Source organism: Macrobrachium rosenbergii, chromosome 4 (genome assembly GCF_040412425.1).
Source record: "Macrobrachium rosenbergii isolate ZJJX-2024 chromosome 4, ASM4041242v1, whole genome shotgun sequence".
Lineage (NCBI taxonomy): Eukaryota > Metazoa > Arthropoda > Malacostraca > Decapoda > Palaemonidae > Macrobrachium > Macrobrachium rosenbergii.
In genome coordinates, this window is record NC_089744.1 from 78283166 (window position 1) to 78304564 (window position 21399).

Sequence of the window (21399 nt, forward strand, 5' to 3'; positions counted from 1 at the left end):
ATACCCATTGACCCACGACGTCCCACCTATTGGAAATCTGAAATCTTGGGTTGGTCTGTCCGGTGACTGGCGGAAATTTTTGCCCCCAAATTATAACATTTACTGTTGCTTCTATATTTGCAAAATCTGTTACTTGTAGGTTGGTTGTTGTTTTCATCAGGATTATACCCGTCTGTTTTTCCTTCCTCTTCTCTAGTTTCTTTCTGTACCCGGTATTAGAGTAAAAGGGGATATGGTTGGTTGTCACTTCAGCACACATCTGTTCCCCTGAAAAGTAATTCTGCAAGAACGAAAAGATTTTTAGTTTTTTTTTATTTTGTTTAATGAAGACCGTGAGGTAAATATTAAAACGACTGTAATATTTAATTACATGACCCCCTCGCTTAGACAAGAATATGGTGTATTTACCCCATTTTATATTTAACTCGTACGGACCTTGTGCAGTTTTACACCTTCTTCCTCATCGCTTAGAAAAATTTTCCTCCCCTCCTCCCCATGGCCCTGTTTCAGTTTTAGCTTCTTTATTTCCCTGTTGAAAAGAAAAAAGTATTTGCCACACGATGACGTGATTAGCGAATAACTTTGCTATAACATAAAGCCGAGTTCGATGGATTGTGATAACATCACGCGGCTTAAAACAAAATCCTGGTCTTCCACCGAATACCTGTAGTCGTGCGCCAGTGATGAAGAGAATTATAAATGCCACACATTGTTGATTGTATGATGAAAATTGTGAAAAATTTGAGCATCATCTTGAGGAGCTGATCCCTTGAAAGTCATGTTACTATTTCTTTGGCTTTGAAGTCCTGTAGGGGGTTAGTGTCGTCAGTGCACCTCGTGTGGTGCACTGTAGGCATTACTTAAGGTTCTTTGCAGCGTCCCTCGGCCCCTAGCTGCGACCCTTTCGTTCCTTTTAATTACCATCTTCTTATTCTCATTCTTCCATCTTACTTTCTGCCCCCTCCTAACAGTTGATTCATAGTGCAACTGTGAGGTTTTCCTCCTGTTACACCTTTCAAACCTTTTAATGTCAATTTCCTTTTCAGCACTGAATGACCTCATAGGTCCCAGTGCTTGGCCTTTGGCGTAAATTCTGTATTCAGTTTGGCTTTGAAAGCTGTGGACGTTTTTTATATTTCGTGTAATTAAACGAAGGGTTCCTGGTTGAGAGTGGCTCGCCCTGGTTCGATGTTCTTAAGTATCTGCGTAGGCATCTTCGATACAAGTCCGGCTGTCATTGGCGTGAAGGTTAAAATAGTCATTATGTTGTTGCTCGTATTTTAATATTTAGAGAGTAGTTTACGTACATGGAAGTTCGTGGTAATTTTAATGCCAAGCTGATGTGACGGAGATTGTACCACGGGTTTTCGTAGTTTATTTAATATATTCATTTTCATTTTATTTTTTGTAATGTTCAGCAATGCCAGTTGCTATTGCATTTGTTCAAGGTAGGTTGTTGTCAATAAGCTTACTGATGCATCTGAGTCTTAACATGAAATAGAGTTAATTTTACGTAATTTTATCCTGGAACCCCCCCCTTTTTTTTTTCTCATGATGTCTTTATCATTTTTAATTCGTTGGTAGATGATAATAAATTAACAAATAATTTTCTCAGTAATAAGGACGTGATGAAGATTCTCGTAAGAAAAAGAAGAATTTTTTTTCAGGTAAATAAAATTGAGTCTTGAAAATTGTTATTCCTTCAGTGTGTCGACCTTACTATATTAGAAGATTCTGTGGAATTTTTATTTTTAGATTAGACAGTAATATTGGGTACACACTTCTGTTCGGAAAGATTGTTTTGTGACCAACAATGAATAGATGTTGTAGCTACGCAGAGTATGTTTACATTTTTGTTCTTTTCTGTGTAAACATTTTATATTTTCTATGGATAGTACCTTAACTTCATTAAAAGAAACCAGTAAAGCAGGAGAATTTTGTGGTTTTGTTCAAAGAAACCATATGTTGTATAATTTTCCAGGAGAATTTTAGATTTGATGGAACACTGTGCTTATGCTGAGTTTACCTTAAGTTATTTTTTCTGATTGAAATGGTATAATTTCTTAATGGGCGACGAAAAAGATCAGCTTTGTATAATTGGAAGCTAATACGTTGGTGTAAAATACACATTCTCCACCTTTCCATCCGTTGTCTCGGGGTTTTTCCATCTTTTGGAACTATGAGGACTGTGCGAGACCTGTCCCCTTCAGAAATAATGCAGTGTCTCATGTGCACAGGTTAATGAATAGCATGATTCTATGGCGTGTCTTGTTTAGCCTGGTGAGAAGAATACGTAAAAATTGTCATTAATATTATTACACAGGTTGGAGCCCCTGTACATTTTTGTGCTGTATTTTGAAAGTGCAGTATTGATGTGATCAAAGTCTGTAGGCTTTGTTCTGTAGATCTTTTGTGGGCATCGAAATAATTGAAATAAAGACAGCAGATCTTATTCATTGCAAAAACCAACTACCACTATTCTACGAAGTTTTCTACAATTTAAGAGCGTTGTATTCAAGGCAAAAACAGACAGCTGACTCTCCACTAGCATTGTCGAAAAGCAGTTGTGGATTTCTGCATTGAATAGGATTTTGCTGTCTGCGTTGTAGATAATCTCGGTGTTCCTATCGCGGTAATCTTTCAAGGAGATACTCTAATCGTTGATCTTACCCTGCAGACCTGTCCTGTAATAAACTGCATTGTTTATACGCCTGTTGTTCGTGTGTGTTAAAAGCCTCTAAAAATAGAATTTAGTATTTTGTCCTTTGTGTTAACTTCCAGGGCTCCTACATATGCATGAAGGGAGACAAGCGACCGGTCCAAGAACGAGTTAGGTGCAGCGGAGAAGTTTCCCTTGGATTTTTACCTTTAAATGCGATGCATATTGATTGATCGAAAGCCGTGACGTTGGTTCGCAAGTACTGTTTTCGTGCAGTTGCTTCACTGTCTTTTCTATGAAGTTAAAGTACTTCATGTTTATTTCTGTCGTTAGGACCGTGTGGGGGAGTGTTGTGGTGGCTTTATAGCACAGTTAGACGTCTGTGAGTGACTGAGTGAGAGAGTGAGTGAGTGAGTTAGTGAGGGAGTGTGCTGGAGGGAGGGAGGAAGGGCGAGGGCAAGAAGGGTGATGAGGAAGTTGAGAATGCGAGATGAGATCTCTAGCGCCATGGGAGTAGCGGTGCCGAGTTGAGAAAACGAGTCTGCAGGTTGGCCCCTATATCGCCATGATAATTGAGAGCTTCCTTTCATGGACTCTCTCGTCCAGTTCTGAGCTGCCACATCTCGTCACAGCTCTCTCTCTCTCTCTCTCTCTCTCTCTCTCTCTCTCTCTCTCTCTCTCTCCAACGCGAAGTTCCTTGTTATTGTTGGCTGCGCGTATAATCCACGAGAAAAGGAGGAAAGGGCGTTCCTAGTCACTCTACACTATAGCATGGGTGTTCTCCAAGATAATTATGAGCTGGCATATTTAGATGGCATTTCAATGTGTTTCCACTGATTTCTTTAAAGCTAATTCCAGACTGCTCTTGTGGTTGGGGTATTTTTTAGTTTTTATTTTTATCTAGAGCATGCTAGGCATGTTCATAAAAATCTTGGTCTATATATGTGTGTGTGTATGTGTGTACATACATACATACACTATAAAAGTGGAAAAAATAATAGTGTTAAAAGAGAGAAACCTTAACGGAACCATCATCTCGAGTGTTTGTGTCCTTAGTGAAAGGATTTCACAAAAGAAAAAACGCATGGACGCTAAAGGTATAACTGGGTGCACTGAAAACAAAAAGATGAGAGAGAGGGTAGGCAAAATTACAAGGTAACAGACCCTTAATGTATATGTTGCTTGTAATATATATATATATATATATATATATATATATATATATATATATATATATATATATATATATATATATATATATATATATATATATATATATATATATATATATATATATATTGAGAATTAACTTGTTAGGCGGATTAACACATTGAGAACACTTGAACCTGATTTCATAAAGTGGAAGTTGTCATTTGTTAGTCCTTGCAATGTTATTAATCGGATTTTTCCTCTTGGAGTTGCAAAAAAGCATTTAGGTCAAGCGAACGATGTTAAAAAGGTATTGAATATTTTTGACGTCGCTGCAACTCCTACTTTTTCATTAGCCCCCCTCCCCTTCTCTCTAGTCCTCTGCTAACGCTTTGAATGGAATGGTTTGAATTTTTTAATCAAAATTCGGTAGGCCTTTGTTGACCTATAGTTTCCTAGACATTTGAATAATGACGTTTTCCTTGATTTTTAATCTGTATCGTGAGTTGCAGCTGGAAAAATAAAGATATGGGATCAGCGCACCGTGAAAATATCAAATCCTATTAAATTTTCCTTGATTTTTAATCTGTATCGTGAGTTGCAGCTGGAAAAACAAAGATATGGGATCAGCGCACCGTGAAAATATAAAACCATATTAAAAACGGGCATTACTTCTCCCCCTCTCAAGTTAAGCCCAGTGATTTAAGGGCATTTTCATGCAGAATATGTATCTCTCGGGCTGACACTACAGCCCTATTGTTTTCGCAGATAGGATGACAGAAGTTAAAAGGACACCCAGGTAGGCTGGCTCGGCTCGGGCCATTGTTGAACATGAATCTCCGTTTTGGTCATCAGTTGTCTGGCGTAGGCGTTAAGCCATGGTCACCTGCATTTTAATAAACTCTTCCCTCCCTCCTGTTGTTGGCGTCGTCAGCGTCATTTATTATGTAGGGCCTGATGCCAGTGTATCCTGTCTTAACGATGAATAAATTGTGTATCAACGTCTGCAGAGGTATTGTTAAAACGTGGATAAAACACCCTTAAAATGATGTAGTTGGAAACCCAAGTGGACTTCGTGATTGCAGGTGTGTGAAAAAGCCTCTTGTATTATGAAGTCGCACGTGGAAGTCCGTTAGATCTTTTTCAGAGTGTGGTGGACTTATAATTCTCGGGCCTTTTCAGAAGCGACATGGTCAAGGGGTACATTTCATAATATGTACTTAGGTGCTAGGTTGTAGACGACTTCAATTTCCCAGCTGGCTGGCAGAGTAAACAGCTGTAGGATGTCATTTGTTTATTTTATCTCGAGATCCTCGTTAGTGATATTGCAACTGAATCAGCTGGATAGCTCTCTACTAAGTTATTTTTAGATTAGATGATAGACGGTGTAACGTTATCTGTGTGTGTGTGTGTGTGCGCGCGCGTGTGCACGCGCATGTGTGATTAGAATACAGTGATTATATCGAGGGTTCTTAGAGAATGTGTTTTGAAGTTTGAGCAAACTGGTTTGCCCTAAAGAGTTAAGTTTTTTTATTATTTTTTTATAGGCATTATTGATATTTCTGTTACGTTAATGTTCTTTGCATTAATCAAGATTTTATCTTTTAGTTTAATTTATTTCCACCGTTAGTGGCTCTTAACCATTCCAACTCCAAGATACGTAAGTTATTCTCTCTCTCTCTCTCTCTCTCTCTCTCTCTCTCTCTCTCTCTCTCTCTCTCTCTCTCTCTCCTCCTCCTCCTCCTCCTCCTCCTCCTCCTCCTCCTCCTCCTCCTCCTCCTCCTCCTCCTCCTCCTCCTCCTCCTCCTCCTCCTCCTCCTCCTCCTCCTCCTCCTCCTCCTCCTCCTCCTCCTCCTCCTCCTGTTCCTCCTCCTCCTCCTCCTCCTCCTCCTCCTCCTCCTCCTCCTCACACTTGTGTTATGCGATTGGCTTTATATGGCCTCCATGATGGAATTCATTTACACGGCAAGTGCTTGCCACGAACGATTTTATACCTTCCATTTATGGACTAACGTGTTCACGGCGCTCATATGAGGCTCCGTGTACATGGAGAGGTATTGAAGTGGGCTCAGATTTCGTCAGAACGGTCGGGAATCCTGTTATTTACGTTCTTTAACGCCCTTTCTTTTAATACATTTTTTATATGATTATTTTCGTGGGTAAAGAAGTAAGAAGGAAATTTTTTACTTAGCTTTCCTACTCGAATGTTGGTTCGATCAAGGTTTTATGTGGTACCTTTGTTTGTATAGGTAATTTTATGTGGTTTTAAAGTTTTTTTTTCCTTAGTGTTGTAATTGCTGTTGGAAATGTTACAGAGCACCTGTTCGATTTGTTTCCATTTGTTGTTTGCGAGTGGCGTCTTTAGGCCTAGTCATGAGATGCGAACATTCACTTTTGGCTTTTTTTCGTTGTTGTTATTTGATTGTAATCTCTCGTATTTGTATGCTCGTGAAAAAAAAAGTCAAAATTTTTGATGAAATGATAAATGTGTAGAAATTTGTTGAACAAGTACAGTGTAAAAACAATCGAAATTATTGTTGAAACGGTAAATTTGTTGAACAGTTACAGCGTAAAAACATTCGAAATTATTGGTGAAATAATAAATTTGTTGGAATTTGTTGAACAGTTACAGCGTAAAAACATTCGAAATTTTTGGTGAATTGATAAATTTGTAGTAATTTGTTGAACAAGTTGTTTAAAAACAATCGAAATTATTGTTAAAATGATAAATTCGTTGAACAATTAGTGTAATAACATTCGAAATTATAGTTGAAATGATAAATTTGTAGAAATTTGTTGAACAAGTTGTGTAAAAACAATCGAAATTATTGTTGAAATGATAAATTTGTTGAACAAGTAGTATAACAACAACCGGAATTATTGTTCGTGATAAATTTGTTGAACAATTAGTGTAAAAACATTTGAAATTATTGTTGAAATGGTAAATTTATATTAATTTGTTGAACAAATGCAGTGTAAAAGCATTCGAAATTATTGTTAAAATGATAAATTTTTAGTAATTTGTTGAGGAATTAAAAATACACCAGTGTCACATATATCTTGTAAGTATTCATTGGTGCTTTTTATAACACCCACGTTCACCATTATATAAGATAGTTCACATAACTGAAGGGAATGCCAGATGTTGAAGTTTAGGCCCAACGATTAAAGCTGAGAAGGTTCCCTACATAAGCTCACGTCATATATAGTTGAGTTAAATGTATGGTGGGCGTTAAATTTGTATGGGGGGTTAATTTTAAATTAAATGATATATATATTCACTCGCTCACTGTGATGTTGCTTTCACCCTTGCCAGATCCCGCAATGCCGCTGTTTTGGCCATCTCAATTCAGTCTGGTGTATCTTCAGTGTCCATTGTATGTTGATTTTGCTTGAGGTTATCGTGCCCTCGACTGTTGGGTTTACTTGCTTTTTTTTTTTTTTTTTTCTTTATCTGTAACCCTCTTACCAGCTTTGGTAAGTAGTTATGCTGATAATTTTTATTTGAATCTTTTTTGTCAGTGTATATTCTGTTAACAGTTTAGTATTATTATTATTATTATTATTATTATTATTATTATTATTATTATTATTATTATTACAGAAAATAAAACTGCTTAAATTTCTCCTTGCCAAAATATCAACGTAGGCCAGTTTTTTACCAATATTATCGAGCTGGAGAAGCGAATCAAAATAAAAATTTAAGACTCAATATAATATTAATTCGCTACATGCAGCCATCGTTTTAACCAGGACATATTTTATTATTATTATTATTATTATTATTATTATTATTATTATTATTATTATTCATGGTGAAGAAACCCACAATGATGTGATTGTAAGTGTAAAAGAGTTACACAAATTGAGAGCTTTCGAGAACCTGCTCGATTCTCGTCCCTCACATTGAGGAGGAAAATCGAGCAGGTTCTCGAAAGCTCTCTTTGTATATATTTGTTTATACTTACATTTATACCATTGTGGATTGCTTCACTATTCTAGTAACTCTTGCGATTATATGATTATTATTATTATTATTATTATTATTATTATTATTATTATTATTATTTAAAAAACAGAAGTAATGAGATAAGGGAATGCACAAATGGAGAAAGGATTAATGAGGTTCTCTGCTATTGGAATTTAGTGAAAGCCTAAAATAGGCAAATCTTACAATGAGCAAGATGAATAAGATTTAGAAATCATATAAATGAAAATTACATAATGCGAAAGTATGGTCATACATAAATCTAGTACGATCTGTGTTGCTGTGCAGACGTGCATCATTGTATGGCTATGAATATATTTCTTAATAAAGGTTTTGTCTGTTATATAATTAAAATTCAAGAATATTAGGAGCCAGATGGTCGGATAGAGTTATAAATGATACCCAAAGAGGAAGTGACAGAAATACCATGTATAGGTAAGATGATGAAAGGGAGGCGAAGGTGTCATGTGTTCTTCCTTTGCGCAAATCTTTGGAGAATAGTAAATGTTATTGTGTCGTTTTCTAGCACCAGGTTTAATACTGCTCAGGATTTTAGGTGTTTTGCATTGGCTATAACTAAAATGTGGAGTAGTTTGCCTAGTGCAGTTGTGGAATCTTCTGGTCTCCAAATATTTAAGCGAGGAGCAAATTCATTCCTACTCTCCGCTGACGTCTTCTGAATTTCAAGTGCATCGGTTTTATTTTGTGTTTCTTCGTATTTATTTATTTATCACCTTTTCCTATAACTTTTCTCTCTCTGTATGCCGTCTGATTTCCCTTGTAACCCTCCTGGATTTATAGTTGGTTGACTCTGTCCCTAAGGATTTTCAGCTGAAGATTTAAAGAAAGAAATAGTTAACTAGGGGTCCTGAGGGCACCAGAAGAGTTGGAAGATCAAGAGAAGGGGACTTGGGGCTATTATTATTATTATTATTATTATTATTATTATTATTATTATTATTATTATTATTATTATTATTATTCAAAGCATATATCTACTGAATAGAATGGTCATATCAGAAAAAAGGAGAAAACGGAGTGAAGAAAATGACGAAGAATAACAAAGAGAAACCAACAAACCAATTAAATTCCAGCACAAAAACAAGTCGGATAAACCAAGGCACTGATGCACGCCATTTTAAAATGCAGTATTAAAGCCACTTTACAAATTGTCAATTAACATTTTCACGCTTCTGTATTTTTTATTTTTATACTTTCGCCGTTACATCGTTCTTGGAATTTTCATGCGAAGAACCGGTGAGAACTGACAGATTTCTTGCTTTCACGAAGCTTGGCGTTCCATGAATAGTTATTAGTGGGGGTTATGTGTTTATATTGTGTATATTTTAATAACTTTCTGAGAAGGTGGTTGTCGATACTCTTCGAGTAATGCTAATGGATGTTGGAGTTGGACTCAAGTTTTTTTTTTGGGGTGGGGGGTTAAAAATAAATACATAACACTACAATTTACAGCATTTGTAAGTTCTTGTAACGTGGTAGGTAGTAAAACAAACACACACGCCTTGATTTACAGCATTTGTAAGTTCTTGTAACGTGGTAGGCAATAAAAACAAACACACAAACCACAATTTACAGCATTTATAAGTTCTTGTGACGTGGTATGGAATAAAAACAAACACACATGCCTCGATTAAATGCTGTTAATCGAGGCATGTGTGTTTGTCAGCATTTGTAAGTTCTTGTAACGTGGTAGGGAATAAAAACAGAAACACGCGCCAAGATTTATAGAATTTGTAAGTTCTTGTGACGTCGTATGGAATAAAAACAAACACATACGCCAGATTTATAGCATTTTCAAGTCCTTGTAACGTGGTATGGAATAAAAACAAACACACACGCTGCGATTTACAGCATTTGTAAGTTCTTGTGACTTGGTATGTATGGGATAAAAACAAACACACACGCCACGATTTACAGCATTTTCAAGTCCTTGTAACGAAGGTCCAAAGACTCCTTGCTTGTAACTTGGCATTTTCAGTAATAACGTAGTGTCTGTGAAGTAAACGTTAATTCTCCCACCCCTTGACTGTTTTCTTTTTCAGCGTTTTGTTAGTAGGAACCCAAATAAACTCGAAGCTATCGTGTCGGCATTGATTTTCGGATAGATTCATTCTTTTCGTGTCCTCTGGGAGAGGTTTGTCACGTGAGGATTAAAGGGTCATCTCGGCAGTGATTGAACGTGAGTGTTGTTTGGCCGATGTGGGAAGTATTTCGTTGAAACAGGCATCGGTTTTTTTCCCTTTAACTTGAATTTAAAAGCCATCGTTTTTTTTTTCTTTAACTTGACTTTAAAAGCATCGGGTTTTTTCCCCTTTAACTTGACTTTAAAAGCATCAGAACTTTAAATGTAGGAAGAGCTTCTCCAATTTGGTATGTTATACGAGTATATGGCAGGTCGAGAGGTTTGTGAATTTAATTCTGCTTTATAAACCCAGAGCAGCAGTTCCCCGTAGGGGGTAGTGCCGCCAGTGCACCTCATGTGGTGTACTGTAGCATTACTAAAGGGTCTTTGCAGCGTTCCTTCGGCCCCTAGCTGTAACCTGTTTCATTCCTTTTACTGTACCTCCGTTCATATATTCTTTCTTCCATCTGTCTTTCTACCCTCTCCTAACAGTTGTTTCATAGTGCAGCTGCGAGGTTTTACTCTTGTTACACCTGTCAGACCTTCTTGCTGCCAATTCCGTTACACCGCTGAGTAACTTATAGATCCCAGTGCTTGGCCTATGGCTTAAATCCTATATTCTATCTTCTATCAAAGCAGCTGTTCTGGCTACACACATGAAGTCGAGAGGATAAGAAATACTTATTTCATGAACCTAAAACAGCTGCTCATTACGTTGGTGTATTTACTGCAGATAAGGAACTAACACTGTCGACGTGTGTATCCTCTCCTGTATCTAATGAATTTGGTTACAGTTGGCATGAGAACCATTGTGATCAGTACGCCAGCAGCTTACTGATTTATCCCTCCAGCAAGAATGATTAAAAGCCACCCCGTGTTGCTACAATAGATTGCTCAGAGTTAGGATGTTTGTCAATACATTTTTTTATTATGCGTTTCATCTTATGAGCAAGAGTGCTGAATTGGTGCCGGCAATTTTGGAAAATTTCGTATTAGACTAAAAGAAATGAGTTAATCGTAGCTGGTATTCCTGGAAGTGATGAAGCCAGTGGCTGATATTTATGTTCCAAACAGCCATAAAAGAATAATTTTATTGGGATGGTTTGTTTAGAAATGTATAGATAGGAAAGATAAAAAAGAAAACCTGTATAAAGCCACAGGCATGTATAAATAGGGAAGATAAAAAAGAAAACCTGCAGAAAGTCACAGGCATGTGTAAATAGGGAAGATAAAAAAGAAAACCTGTAGAAAGTGACAGGAATGTATAAATAGGAAGATAAAAAAGAAAACTTGTAGAAAGTCACAGGAATGTATAGATAGGAAAGATAAAGAAGAAAACCTGTGGAAAGTGACAGGAATGTATAAATAGGGAAGATAAAAAAAAGAAAACCTGTACTAAATCACAGGAATGTATAGATAGGAAAGATAAAAAAAGAAAACCTGCAGAAAGTCACAGGAATGTATAAATAGGGAAGATAAAAAAGAAAACCTGTAGAAAGTGAAGGAATGTATAAATAGGGAAGATAAAAAAACTGTAGAAAGTCACAGGCATGTATAAAGAGGGAAGATAAAAAATAAAACCTGTAGAAAGTCACAGGAATGTATAGATAGGAGAGATAAAAAAAGGCAACCAGCAGAAAGTGACAGGAATGTATAAATAGGAAAGATAAAAAGAAAACCTGTAGAAAGTGACAGGAATGTATAAACAGGGAAGATAAAAAAAAGTAGAAAAGGAATGTATAGTAGGGAAGATAAAAAGTGAGTCAGGAATGTATAAATAGGGAAGATAAAAAAAAGAGAAAACCTAGATAGGAGAGATAAAAAGGCAACCAGCAGAAAGTGACAGGAATGTATAAATAGGGAAGATAAAAAAGAAAACCTGTAGAAAGTGACAGGAATGTATAAATAGGAAAGATAAAAAAGAAAACCTGCAGAAAGTCACAGGAATGTATAAATAGGGAAGATAAAAGAAGGAAATATATAGAAGGCACAAATGTTCCTTTTGGAATAAAAGTATATAAGAAACAGGCTGAAAAATGATTCTTTGTTACCTGATGTTGTGTCGACAGAGTCATTCCGTGTTCCGTGAAGACACGAAACTCGAAGGCAAACTTTGGGGACGGAATCATGATTTCAGAGACTTGCCGAGAATGCAGATTACAGCGTCGCATGAAGATAATGAACAAAGCTTCCTGTGCGTGGTCATGCAAGCTGCCTTTGTTGAAGCAAATTGGGCCATAATATTGGAAGTACTCTTTGTAGATTCTAAGTCTTTACTCCTTCAGGATTTTAGGGTGCACTGGAGAATCGACCGACTCCAGTGCCAGGTCATTAGGCAAAACTTTCATAAATCAAAGCAAATCAAATAAGGACTTTACCCTGTGGGAGGTTAGTGCCGTCAGTGTACCACATGCCTTGCACTGTAGGCATTACTTGAGATACTTTGCTGCAGCTGCTTTCATTCCTTATTCTGTAGCTCCGTTCATATTTTCTTCCATCTTACTTTTCACCCTCTCCTAACACTTGTTTCATAGTGCAACTGTGAGGTTTTTCTCATGTTACACCTTTTGAACCTTTTTACAGTCAATTTCCGTTTCAGCGCTGAATGACCTTATAGGTCACAGCGCTTGGCCTCTGGCCTAAAATCTATATTCTGTTCTAAATCAGGATTTTAGGGTCTTAAAGATTTTCCTCCCATTCGTATGTGTATATATATATATATATATATGTATACTTATATGGAGGTTTTATTTTGGTTTCACGTTTTGGTGCGTTTCCAGATAATCAGCTAATTAGGGTTTTGGAATTCTGGGGGGAAGATTTTCGTTGAATACAGCAATTTTTTCCATGTCATGGCTGTCTAACAGTGTTCCATCATTAGAAGTTGATGTCACTCCAGTGGAAAGGCCATTTTCTGCCATCAGCCTTGTGCTAATGACAAAATAATGCTCACGGATATATATAATACAGTTTAATAGAGGAAATCTGATAAGATCTCCACTACCTAGGGTTGACTGAGCTGGAATGGGAAGGAGTGAAACTAACGATTTGCTTGGTTGATTTTGATACTAAAGCATGATTGTATTGCCAATTTTTGCTTGGCGTGTTTATCTCTCGTACTTTTTCTTTACGAAGGCAATTCTAAAACGAATTTTCTGCTGCTTCCATACAACCTTCGAAATAAAGTTACAGTACCGGGAAGGCCACCCGAATTTGGAGGGTGAGGTGAAAATTGGTCGGTAATTGAGGGACGTGGCTTTTGACCCTTTTCGTAATTCGCCTCTGGGACTTATTACCCTTTAGGGGTTGGTTCCATCAGTGCACCTCACGTGGTGCACTGTAGGCATTACTTAAGGGTCTTTTCAGCGTCCCTTCGGCCCCTAGCTTCAGCCTCTTTTATTTTTGTTACTGTACCTCCCTTCATATTCTCTTCCATCTAACTTTCCACCCTCTGTAACAATTGTTTCATATTGTAACTGCGAGGTTTTCCTCCTGTTACACCTTTCAAACCTTCTCACTGTCAATTTCCCCTTCAGCGCTGAGTGACCTCATAGGTCCCAGCGCTAGGTCTTTGGCCTAAATTCTGTTCTATTCTATTCTGTTCCTGTAGAGCAACTGGAGTCTTGTACTTAAACTTAATGGACATGTTTACGATTAGTTTGAATCCAAATGACAGATCAAGAAATAGTGTAATGACATTGTTTAGTAATGGTTTTGTTTAAAGCTACTGAAAAATCTGGTTATTTGCCTTGTGCATGTTTTGGAAACACACACAATGAAAGAAATTTTAGCTGAAAATGAAGAATTTTCTCAAAAAATACTTCTAAAGTTTCTACAACACCGCCACCTCTTGGATAAAATCTAATTTAATACAATTATTATTATTATTATTATTATTATTATTATTATTATTATTATTATTATTATTTAGAAGATGAACCCTATTCATATGGAACAAGCCCACTGAGGCCATTGACTTGAAATTCAAGCTTCCAAAGAATGTGGTGTTCATTCGAAATAAGTAACAGAGGGTAATGGGAAATACAGAAAGAGGAGGTCAGTTATTAGAAAAACAAAATATATAAATAGAAATTAAGTAAAATATTAAAATGGAAGAGTTCTTTCAACTCCAAGGTCTGGTAAAACTACCCAAAAGGAAAAAATGTGGCAGTAGAATTTGAATGTATAGGAATTCTGTCAGTATACAAAAGGGCCTCTCTCTCTATCTCTCTCTCTCTCCTCCTCCTCCTCCTCCTCTTTTTTTTTTTTTATTCCAAATATACTCTGGACTATAAAGGCTCTCTTTTATTTATTTTTTTCTATAGCAAAAATGCTGTGGACCATAAAGGAAATTGGCAAGGAAGAGGAACCACCGTGGCTCGAGCCTACGTGTTGTGACGCCACATGTCATGCTGCTGCGGTGGTTTGTCTTAACGATCGAAGGCAACCTCGTCTCCACCAAGAAGACTCGCAGCTGCTATGGTGGAACTGGCAAGGTCGCCTTGTGTTGTTTTCGTGACTAGCAGGGCCGGTTTCTTATATGTTATGGCCTGATGATGAGGTTCAAAGACCTTGTGTGCGTTATATTCGTGTTTGCAGGTTGTTTGATCTGCACTCACCACGACATGACACTAAAACTTGTAAATACACATGTTATATATATATATATATATATATATATATATATATATATATATATATATATATATATATATATATATATATATATATATATATATATATTAAAATTTTTCAGCCATTCGTACGTGACGTTTTTATACTTAAATATTAAACCGCAAATACCCATTAGTATCGAATTCGTTTTACCTTATGAAGAATACACACCCAAAGGGAATTATATATGAGTGTACGTACCACAGTCAGGATTCGAATCCATGCATTTTAGGTGTACTAATTTATCAAGAGGGATATAAATTGATATCGGTTGTGCTGTACATATTCCTGTTGAAATCGGCACCCATGCCCTCTTTTCATTTTAATTTTTTTTTTCATTTTACGTATTTCTGTCTTTTATCTTTATTATCGTGCGTATTCTCCATTTGTTCATCTGTAACGCCACCTGACTATTATCCTGGCTGTCGATTTGAACAAACAGGTGTCCACAAGACTCCATACCCTTTTTCATGCCCATATGCCTAACAGGTGTGGAAACAATGCAGGGTTAGGTGTGCCAGAGGAACCATGAAAATTTCGTTTGCTATGCCGGGTTGGGAACACGGTACTGTCCTGTTTAAGCATTACTAAGCCTAATATCGTCGCGTTCCTCCAGTGACGTGGGTCGGTGGATAAACAAACAATTTTTTAAAACATTCAAACTAAAGTTGAATTGATTACTGCCAGTTGCAGATGTGCAATAGTTTAATCGAGAATGAAGAGTTACAGATATCAGTTAATGGTGCAACTTCACACCTTCCAGCAGTTATATCAACGATAATTTTCTAAAGGAGGTAAAGAAGAACATATCTCGCCTCTGATACCAGAAGTCATACCCACTGAATGCTCTCTTATGCCTTAATTACTCTTGCAAAAGTACCCCAATTTGTCTGTGTTTCAGTGTATTCCCATTTTGTTTTTGTGTACATTGTCGTAGGAATCGTGTCATTCTAATCTCGTGATAGTTGCAGTATTTTTTTTTATTTCTGGGTAGAAGATAACTTGTCCATTTTTTTTTTATCTAAGAATCTTCTCTTAAGGCAGTGGTTCTTAACCTTCTTCAATGTATGTACCCCTTTCAAATCAGCGGTCAGTTCTCACACCCCATGAATTGCTGAAATAAAATAATAATAATTATTATTATTATTAATCAATTTATTTTTTTGCATAATAAAATAACATGGGTATATAAAAATATATTTTGCTTTAATTATTCATAGGCATCCTCCCACCCCTTAGGAACCGGCTTGGCATCCCCTAGGGGTGCTAGAACCCCTGCTCCTGTGTTAAGGGTATACGTTTATTACTCTTATAAAAGTCGTTAGTCTTAAACAGAAAAAGTCGGGGTGTATGCATCCAATCTTGCAAAGCCAACAGCATGTTCAGATAAGTATGTGATAACTCAGTTTTTTTTTCACATTTGGTTCTTCTTTTGAAGCCGAATCATCCTTATTTTCGTTTATGGATACAACTTCTTGGGGTTTTTTTATATAAAAAGAAATATCCAAGAAAGTCCGTGTAATCCTGGCGGAACCAGATTTTTATGGGGCTTTGCTATTCGGTTAGTCTTCATGTTGGTGAAATTTTCACCAAAAATTTATATATATATATATATATATATATATATATATATATATATATATATATATATATATATATATATATATTATATATATATATATATATATATATATATATATATATATATATATATATATATATATGTGTGTGTGTGTGTGTGTGTGTGTGTGTGTGTGTGTGTGTGTGTGTGTGTGTCTTTTACGTATTGCCGTCTCAACCTAATTACATTAGGCTACTTGGACCTGTCAGTTTGTGATAATGAGGAGTATTTGCTTATTAATTACATTTCTCTCACATTTGTTCCACTTTCGGTTATCTTATTATTAGTAACGGCAGGCATATTGCTTGTTTTGAAGACAGATGTCTCTGAAGCGAAGGAGGAGGACAGTTCTGAGGATGCGTTTGTTGAGAGATGCAATGGATTAGACCATGGCTGGGGAGAGAAAGTGGTGCTCCATGAACTTGTTTTGTTTCCTGCAGCTTAATAATGGGGAGGATTTAAATGGCGAAGTCAACTCGTATGTCATTTTCATGAGGGTTAATGCGGGGATTACTTTTACGAATGGTCATATATTGTGATTGCACTTGCATTGTTTTTGTTTACCCTAGACATTTGGTTTTGGTATCAGCAGTTATTATTATTATTATTATTATTATTATTATTATTATTATTATTATTATTATTAATGTCTTTGGTATTAGTCTCTCTCTCTCTCTCTCTCTCTCTCTCTCTCTCTCTCTCTCTCTCTCTCTCTCTCTCTCTCTCTCTCTCTCTAAGTGGAAACTAGTTCGGATTTTTGCTGTCTAAATTCAGAACTGTTTTGTGAATTAACGCAGTTACACTTAATTCAACTTTGTACTTAGAGAGAGAATTTGTTTACTTAGAGAGAGAGAGAGAGAGAATTTGTTTGTCATTAACAATTAATTTTTGTGAGTGAACACTGTTACAATTTAACTTTGAGAGAGAGAGAGAGAGAGAGAGAGAGATTATGAGTGTGTGTGAGTGTGCTCGGGCAGTGACCGGGACACGCACCTTCAGCCCTTATATGTCTCTGGTGAGACCCAGGCCTCGGCGGCAGCAGCAGCAGCTACAGCAGCAGCTCCACTGCCCTGGACACTGCTTTGCTGTTGCCGCTGTGCAGCCTGGTGCTGTATAGTTTCCTTGACCTTTCCCAGTATTAACACCTGAGTGTTCTGGAGTCTGTGATGGTGTCCGTCTCTTGTCATACAACTATTATTTCCTTTTCTGCACTGTGCTTAATATTCACATAACCTTGTGTACAGTATGTGGCCTAGGTTTAATGGAAATAGTTGCCAGTAGACTTTGAAGCTCTTGTCTTAATATTTTCTGTTTATTATATTTTTCTCTTTATGAATTCAAAGCAGAGTCTACTGTATATATCAGGAAAGTAGTTCTCTCTCTTTCTCTTGAGATTATTACACCATTTAGAGCTCCTAATGGCCATTTGCCTGTGTCCGAGTGGTGGGCGATCACTCTGCCATATAGCTCTGGGTCTCTTAATATTCTGCTGCATTATGAGTCATGATTGAGGCCACACGATCTCCTGGGTATATGAGTCGCCCGCCCGCCACCTGTGGCGCTTCCTTGCGAATTTGGCGAAGATAGAGAGACCCCTGAACAGTAGCGTTTATTTTACGATAACTTAAGGGCGATATCAGGTGCGGCTCATCCAGATGTACGGCATTGTGTAGGGAGGGCAGGAATTAGTTCCATTGTTAAAGAATTATCACCCAAAAAGTGTTGACAGAATTCTTTTATTCTCTCTTTTGAAAACAAATTATTTTCAGATATGTGGGGATTTTGTGTTTTAACGCATTTTCCACTTGGTTACTTAGGCAAATATTCTCAGTAGACTGGGCATGTATCACATCTTATAGTAATTATAAGTAGGGTATGCACATGAATAACACATAGGCATGGTTGATTGCAGATTAATGGAGCCAAATCCCAAGCCCTATGTTATAAGAACGGTAGTGGCTGGTAAAATAACCCCAAAATAAAAGTGAAATTTAAGAGGCAATCAAGAAGTAATGGATTGATTTAAAACAAAACACATGTGACTGAGGTCTCAAAAGAAACTTAAAAGCCCCTTGCTAGTTTCTTCCTTTTTACATTGAAATGAAGGAACCAGATATGGCAGCGTTGAGAAAATGTCGGTTTAAGGCTATTGTATCCAGCGTTCATTATTTATCACCGCATGAACGGCATGTAGTGTAATATCACAGCCCCCCCTTATAATAAATACCCTGGAGAACTTTTGACCTAGTTTCATTGTTGTGGTTAAGTATTTCTCTTTATTATCTTCCAATATACTGCTTCCGGAAACTAAAGTCATTAACATAGGAATCCATAAGCTAGCTCACGTATTTTTATAATAAATGCATAGCCTGCTTTCGAACGCATTGTCTGAAAGTCTCACAGATGGGCTGTTATTGACTTGGTTCATGTATTGTAAGTTTCCCATTGTGGTTTTGTTTGTTGAGCAGTTGCATACAGAACACATTAAATAGTAGAAATTTGGCTCTGTATGAATTTTTATACCATCATTAATTTCGACTGAGCTAGCACCAGAAATGTTTATTTTTCTTTAACAGGATTTGCAAGCTTAGTACTTACTTTTGATAGTTCAGAGGTCATTGCTGTCCAAGAATTAATAGTCAGTTTAATTGATGGTTGTATACATGTTCATTAAGTAATTATTGTTCAGTCATATAGATGAAACCTATAGCTTAAATATTATGATTTAGGCATTTTTTTAACCAACTTTTAGAATTCATTTAACTGAAAAGCCCGTTTTAATAGTTTCATTAATTTTGTGCTTAATGTAAGATAAAACTTTTTTTTTTTGCATTAGTGTTGCAATTAAATTTTCATTGAACCTCCTTGTATCTATTATTCACGTGACTTCGCAGTTCCTATTGGAAATGTGTCAGCTTAGCTATGTACAAAAAAGTAGAGCATGGGAAGACTGACTCTTACATTATCCTAAGCTCGTACTCGATGCAATTCTGTTATTCAGATCATCTTTCTGAACATGTTTTTCAGTGTAGAGATTTATGTAAAAAAGTTTTACACTAAATAAAAAGTATTTGCTGAACCCATTTTTCATTGTGGGGGTTGACGTAAAAGTTAAAATAAAAAGTATTTGCTGAAGAATATAGACTATACGGATAGGCTACCTCTAAGAGAATGATTGCCCAGTTCATGAAGTGTATACGTGAACCTCTTAAGAGATTTTTGTAAAAGTTTTCACGAAAAAAAGTATTTGTCGAATAAAAATAAGTTTACTTCCATAAGGACGATTGCCCAGTTAATGGAGTGTGTAGGCGTGAACCTCTTAGGAAGTTATAATAACACATTTTAAATGGATAGGGTTTCGGTCTTGTTTGGACATCGCAGTGCAGGGGAAAAGCACAACGGTTAGTGTCGTGTACCCAGAATTGGCTGTGTAAGGGCGTCATCCCACTAAGCTTTTCTATTCTCAGAACTTAAGGAGCACAGTCATCGTCTGTATGCTCTGATCTGCTCCGAGGAGGATTTGGAGGGGATGTGTAATTTCTCTCTTGTTTGTTCGTTTGATCGATTGTGTGTTCGCTCTATCGTAGGAAAAAAAATTATCTCTTAGAGGAAAAAACATTATCTTTGGTTTTCAGTCTTTTGTCACAATTTCCATTTACTGTTTGTTGTCAACAAAAATAGCAATTCAAAGTTCATTGTGTAACCCACCCAAGCGCTTGTGCTTCTTCGCTTCTCCTCTTGAAATTCCCGAGTGTTTTCATAAGAATATAATTGCGTAATTCTCTCTCTCTCTCTCTCTCTCTCTCTCTCTCTCTCTCTCTCTCTCTCTCTCTCTCTCTCTCTCTCTCGTTTTAGATTGGTAGTTTCCCCTCTCGTCAAGAAAAAGCTGTGTGCTGGCCTTGGTTTAATTACGTTACATTGTTGTCTGTGAATTATGGTGTTGTGCATTCGTTGTGTTTTACTCAGCATTTTCTAAATGTGTAAAAAAAAGTCACATAAAATTCAGTTATTAGCAGTATGGTTGCTTGCAAGGATTGACATTTCCTCTAAAGTTCATTTCAGGTTATTTACTATGTGGCACTGATTATCGTAAGTTTTAGTCTCTCTCTCTCTCTCTCTCTCTCTCTCTCTCTCTCTCTCTCTCTCTCTCTCTCTCTCTCTCTCTCTCTCTCTCTCTCTCTCTCTCTTATTTGGTTCGAAAAATTTTGGGAAAATTGTGCTGTTGGTGAATTAAAAGGTCATGGTTTTGTGACTTGCCTATTTATGATCTCGAGATGACGGACCTACACAGATTTACTGTTGTATCGTTAGGAACAGGAGACCTTTTGTCCTGTTAGGAAGTCTTTGTCATGAACCATGGAAGAAAATATATGTTGGTGTATGAAGTCCAGTACTGTTATTTGCCATTACCACCACCACCACCTCCTCCTCCTCCTCCTCCTCCTCCTCCTCCTCCTCCTCCTCCTCCTCCCATTTCGTCAGTTAAGGATATTATACAGACATCATTTTTCATAGAACCCAAAGTTCCAAATAACTAACGAAGAGAGAGAAAGCTTAAAGCTTGGTAGCCTTTGAGATTTGTGTCAATTGGTTGGTTGCTGACTTACATCAGATGCTTACTATTAGATTTCTTAATCTTTGAGAAAGTAATAATCTTTGGAGAGGACTTGCAAAGTTGAACAGTCTTATCAACTTTGTTCTCTTGCGTGCATTAGGTTTGGTGTGGATCAGTGAATTCCGATGTAGAGTACACGAGTGTGTATGGCGCTTTAATTCTGTACGCATGTCTTATGGTCGTATGACAGCTGTTATTTAAAGGCAAGCACCGAAAGTAGTCTTCCTATCCTCTGTGTTTCTTTAATGTTTTGACGTCCAGAAATCTGAATATGGCTTACGGCATTATGTGAATTATTATAGTAATATTCCCCATAGGGGGTTAGAGTCGTCAGTGCACCTCACGGGGTGCACTGTAGGTATTACTAAAGGATCTTTGCAGTGTCCCTTCGGCCCCTTCAATCCTTTTAAAGTACCTCCATTCATATTATCTTTCTTCCATCTTGCTATCCACCCTCTCCTAACAATTATTTCATAGTGCAACTGCGAGGTTTTCCTCTGTTACACTTATCGAACCTACCTACTCGCAATTTCCTTTCGGCGTTGAATGA

The 21399-nt window shown here is 36.9% G+C and overlaps 1 protein-coding gene and 1 long non-coding RNA gene across 40 annotated transcripts in view; both read left to right on the plus strand.

The window, feature by feature from the left end:
- Positions 1-21399, plus strand: part of chb (chromosome bows) — a 406696-nt gene that overhangs the window by 34523 nt on the left and 350774 nt on the right. The gene's annotated exons all lie outside the window — the stretch shown is intronic.
- Positions 11465-11901, plus strand: LOC136835918 (uncharacterized). Its single transcript, XR_010852299.1, has 2 exons — positions 11465-11565; positions 11765-11901. It is a non-coding gene; the product is annotated as an uncharacterized lncRNA (long non-coding RNA).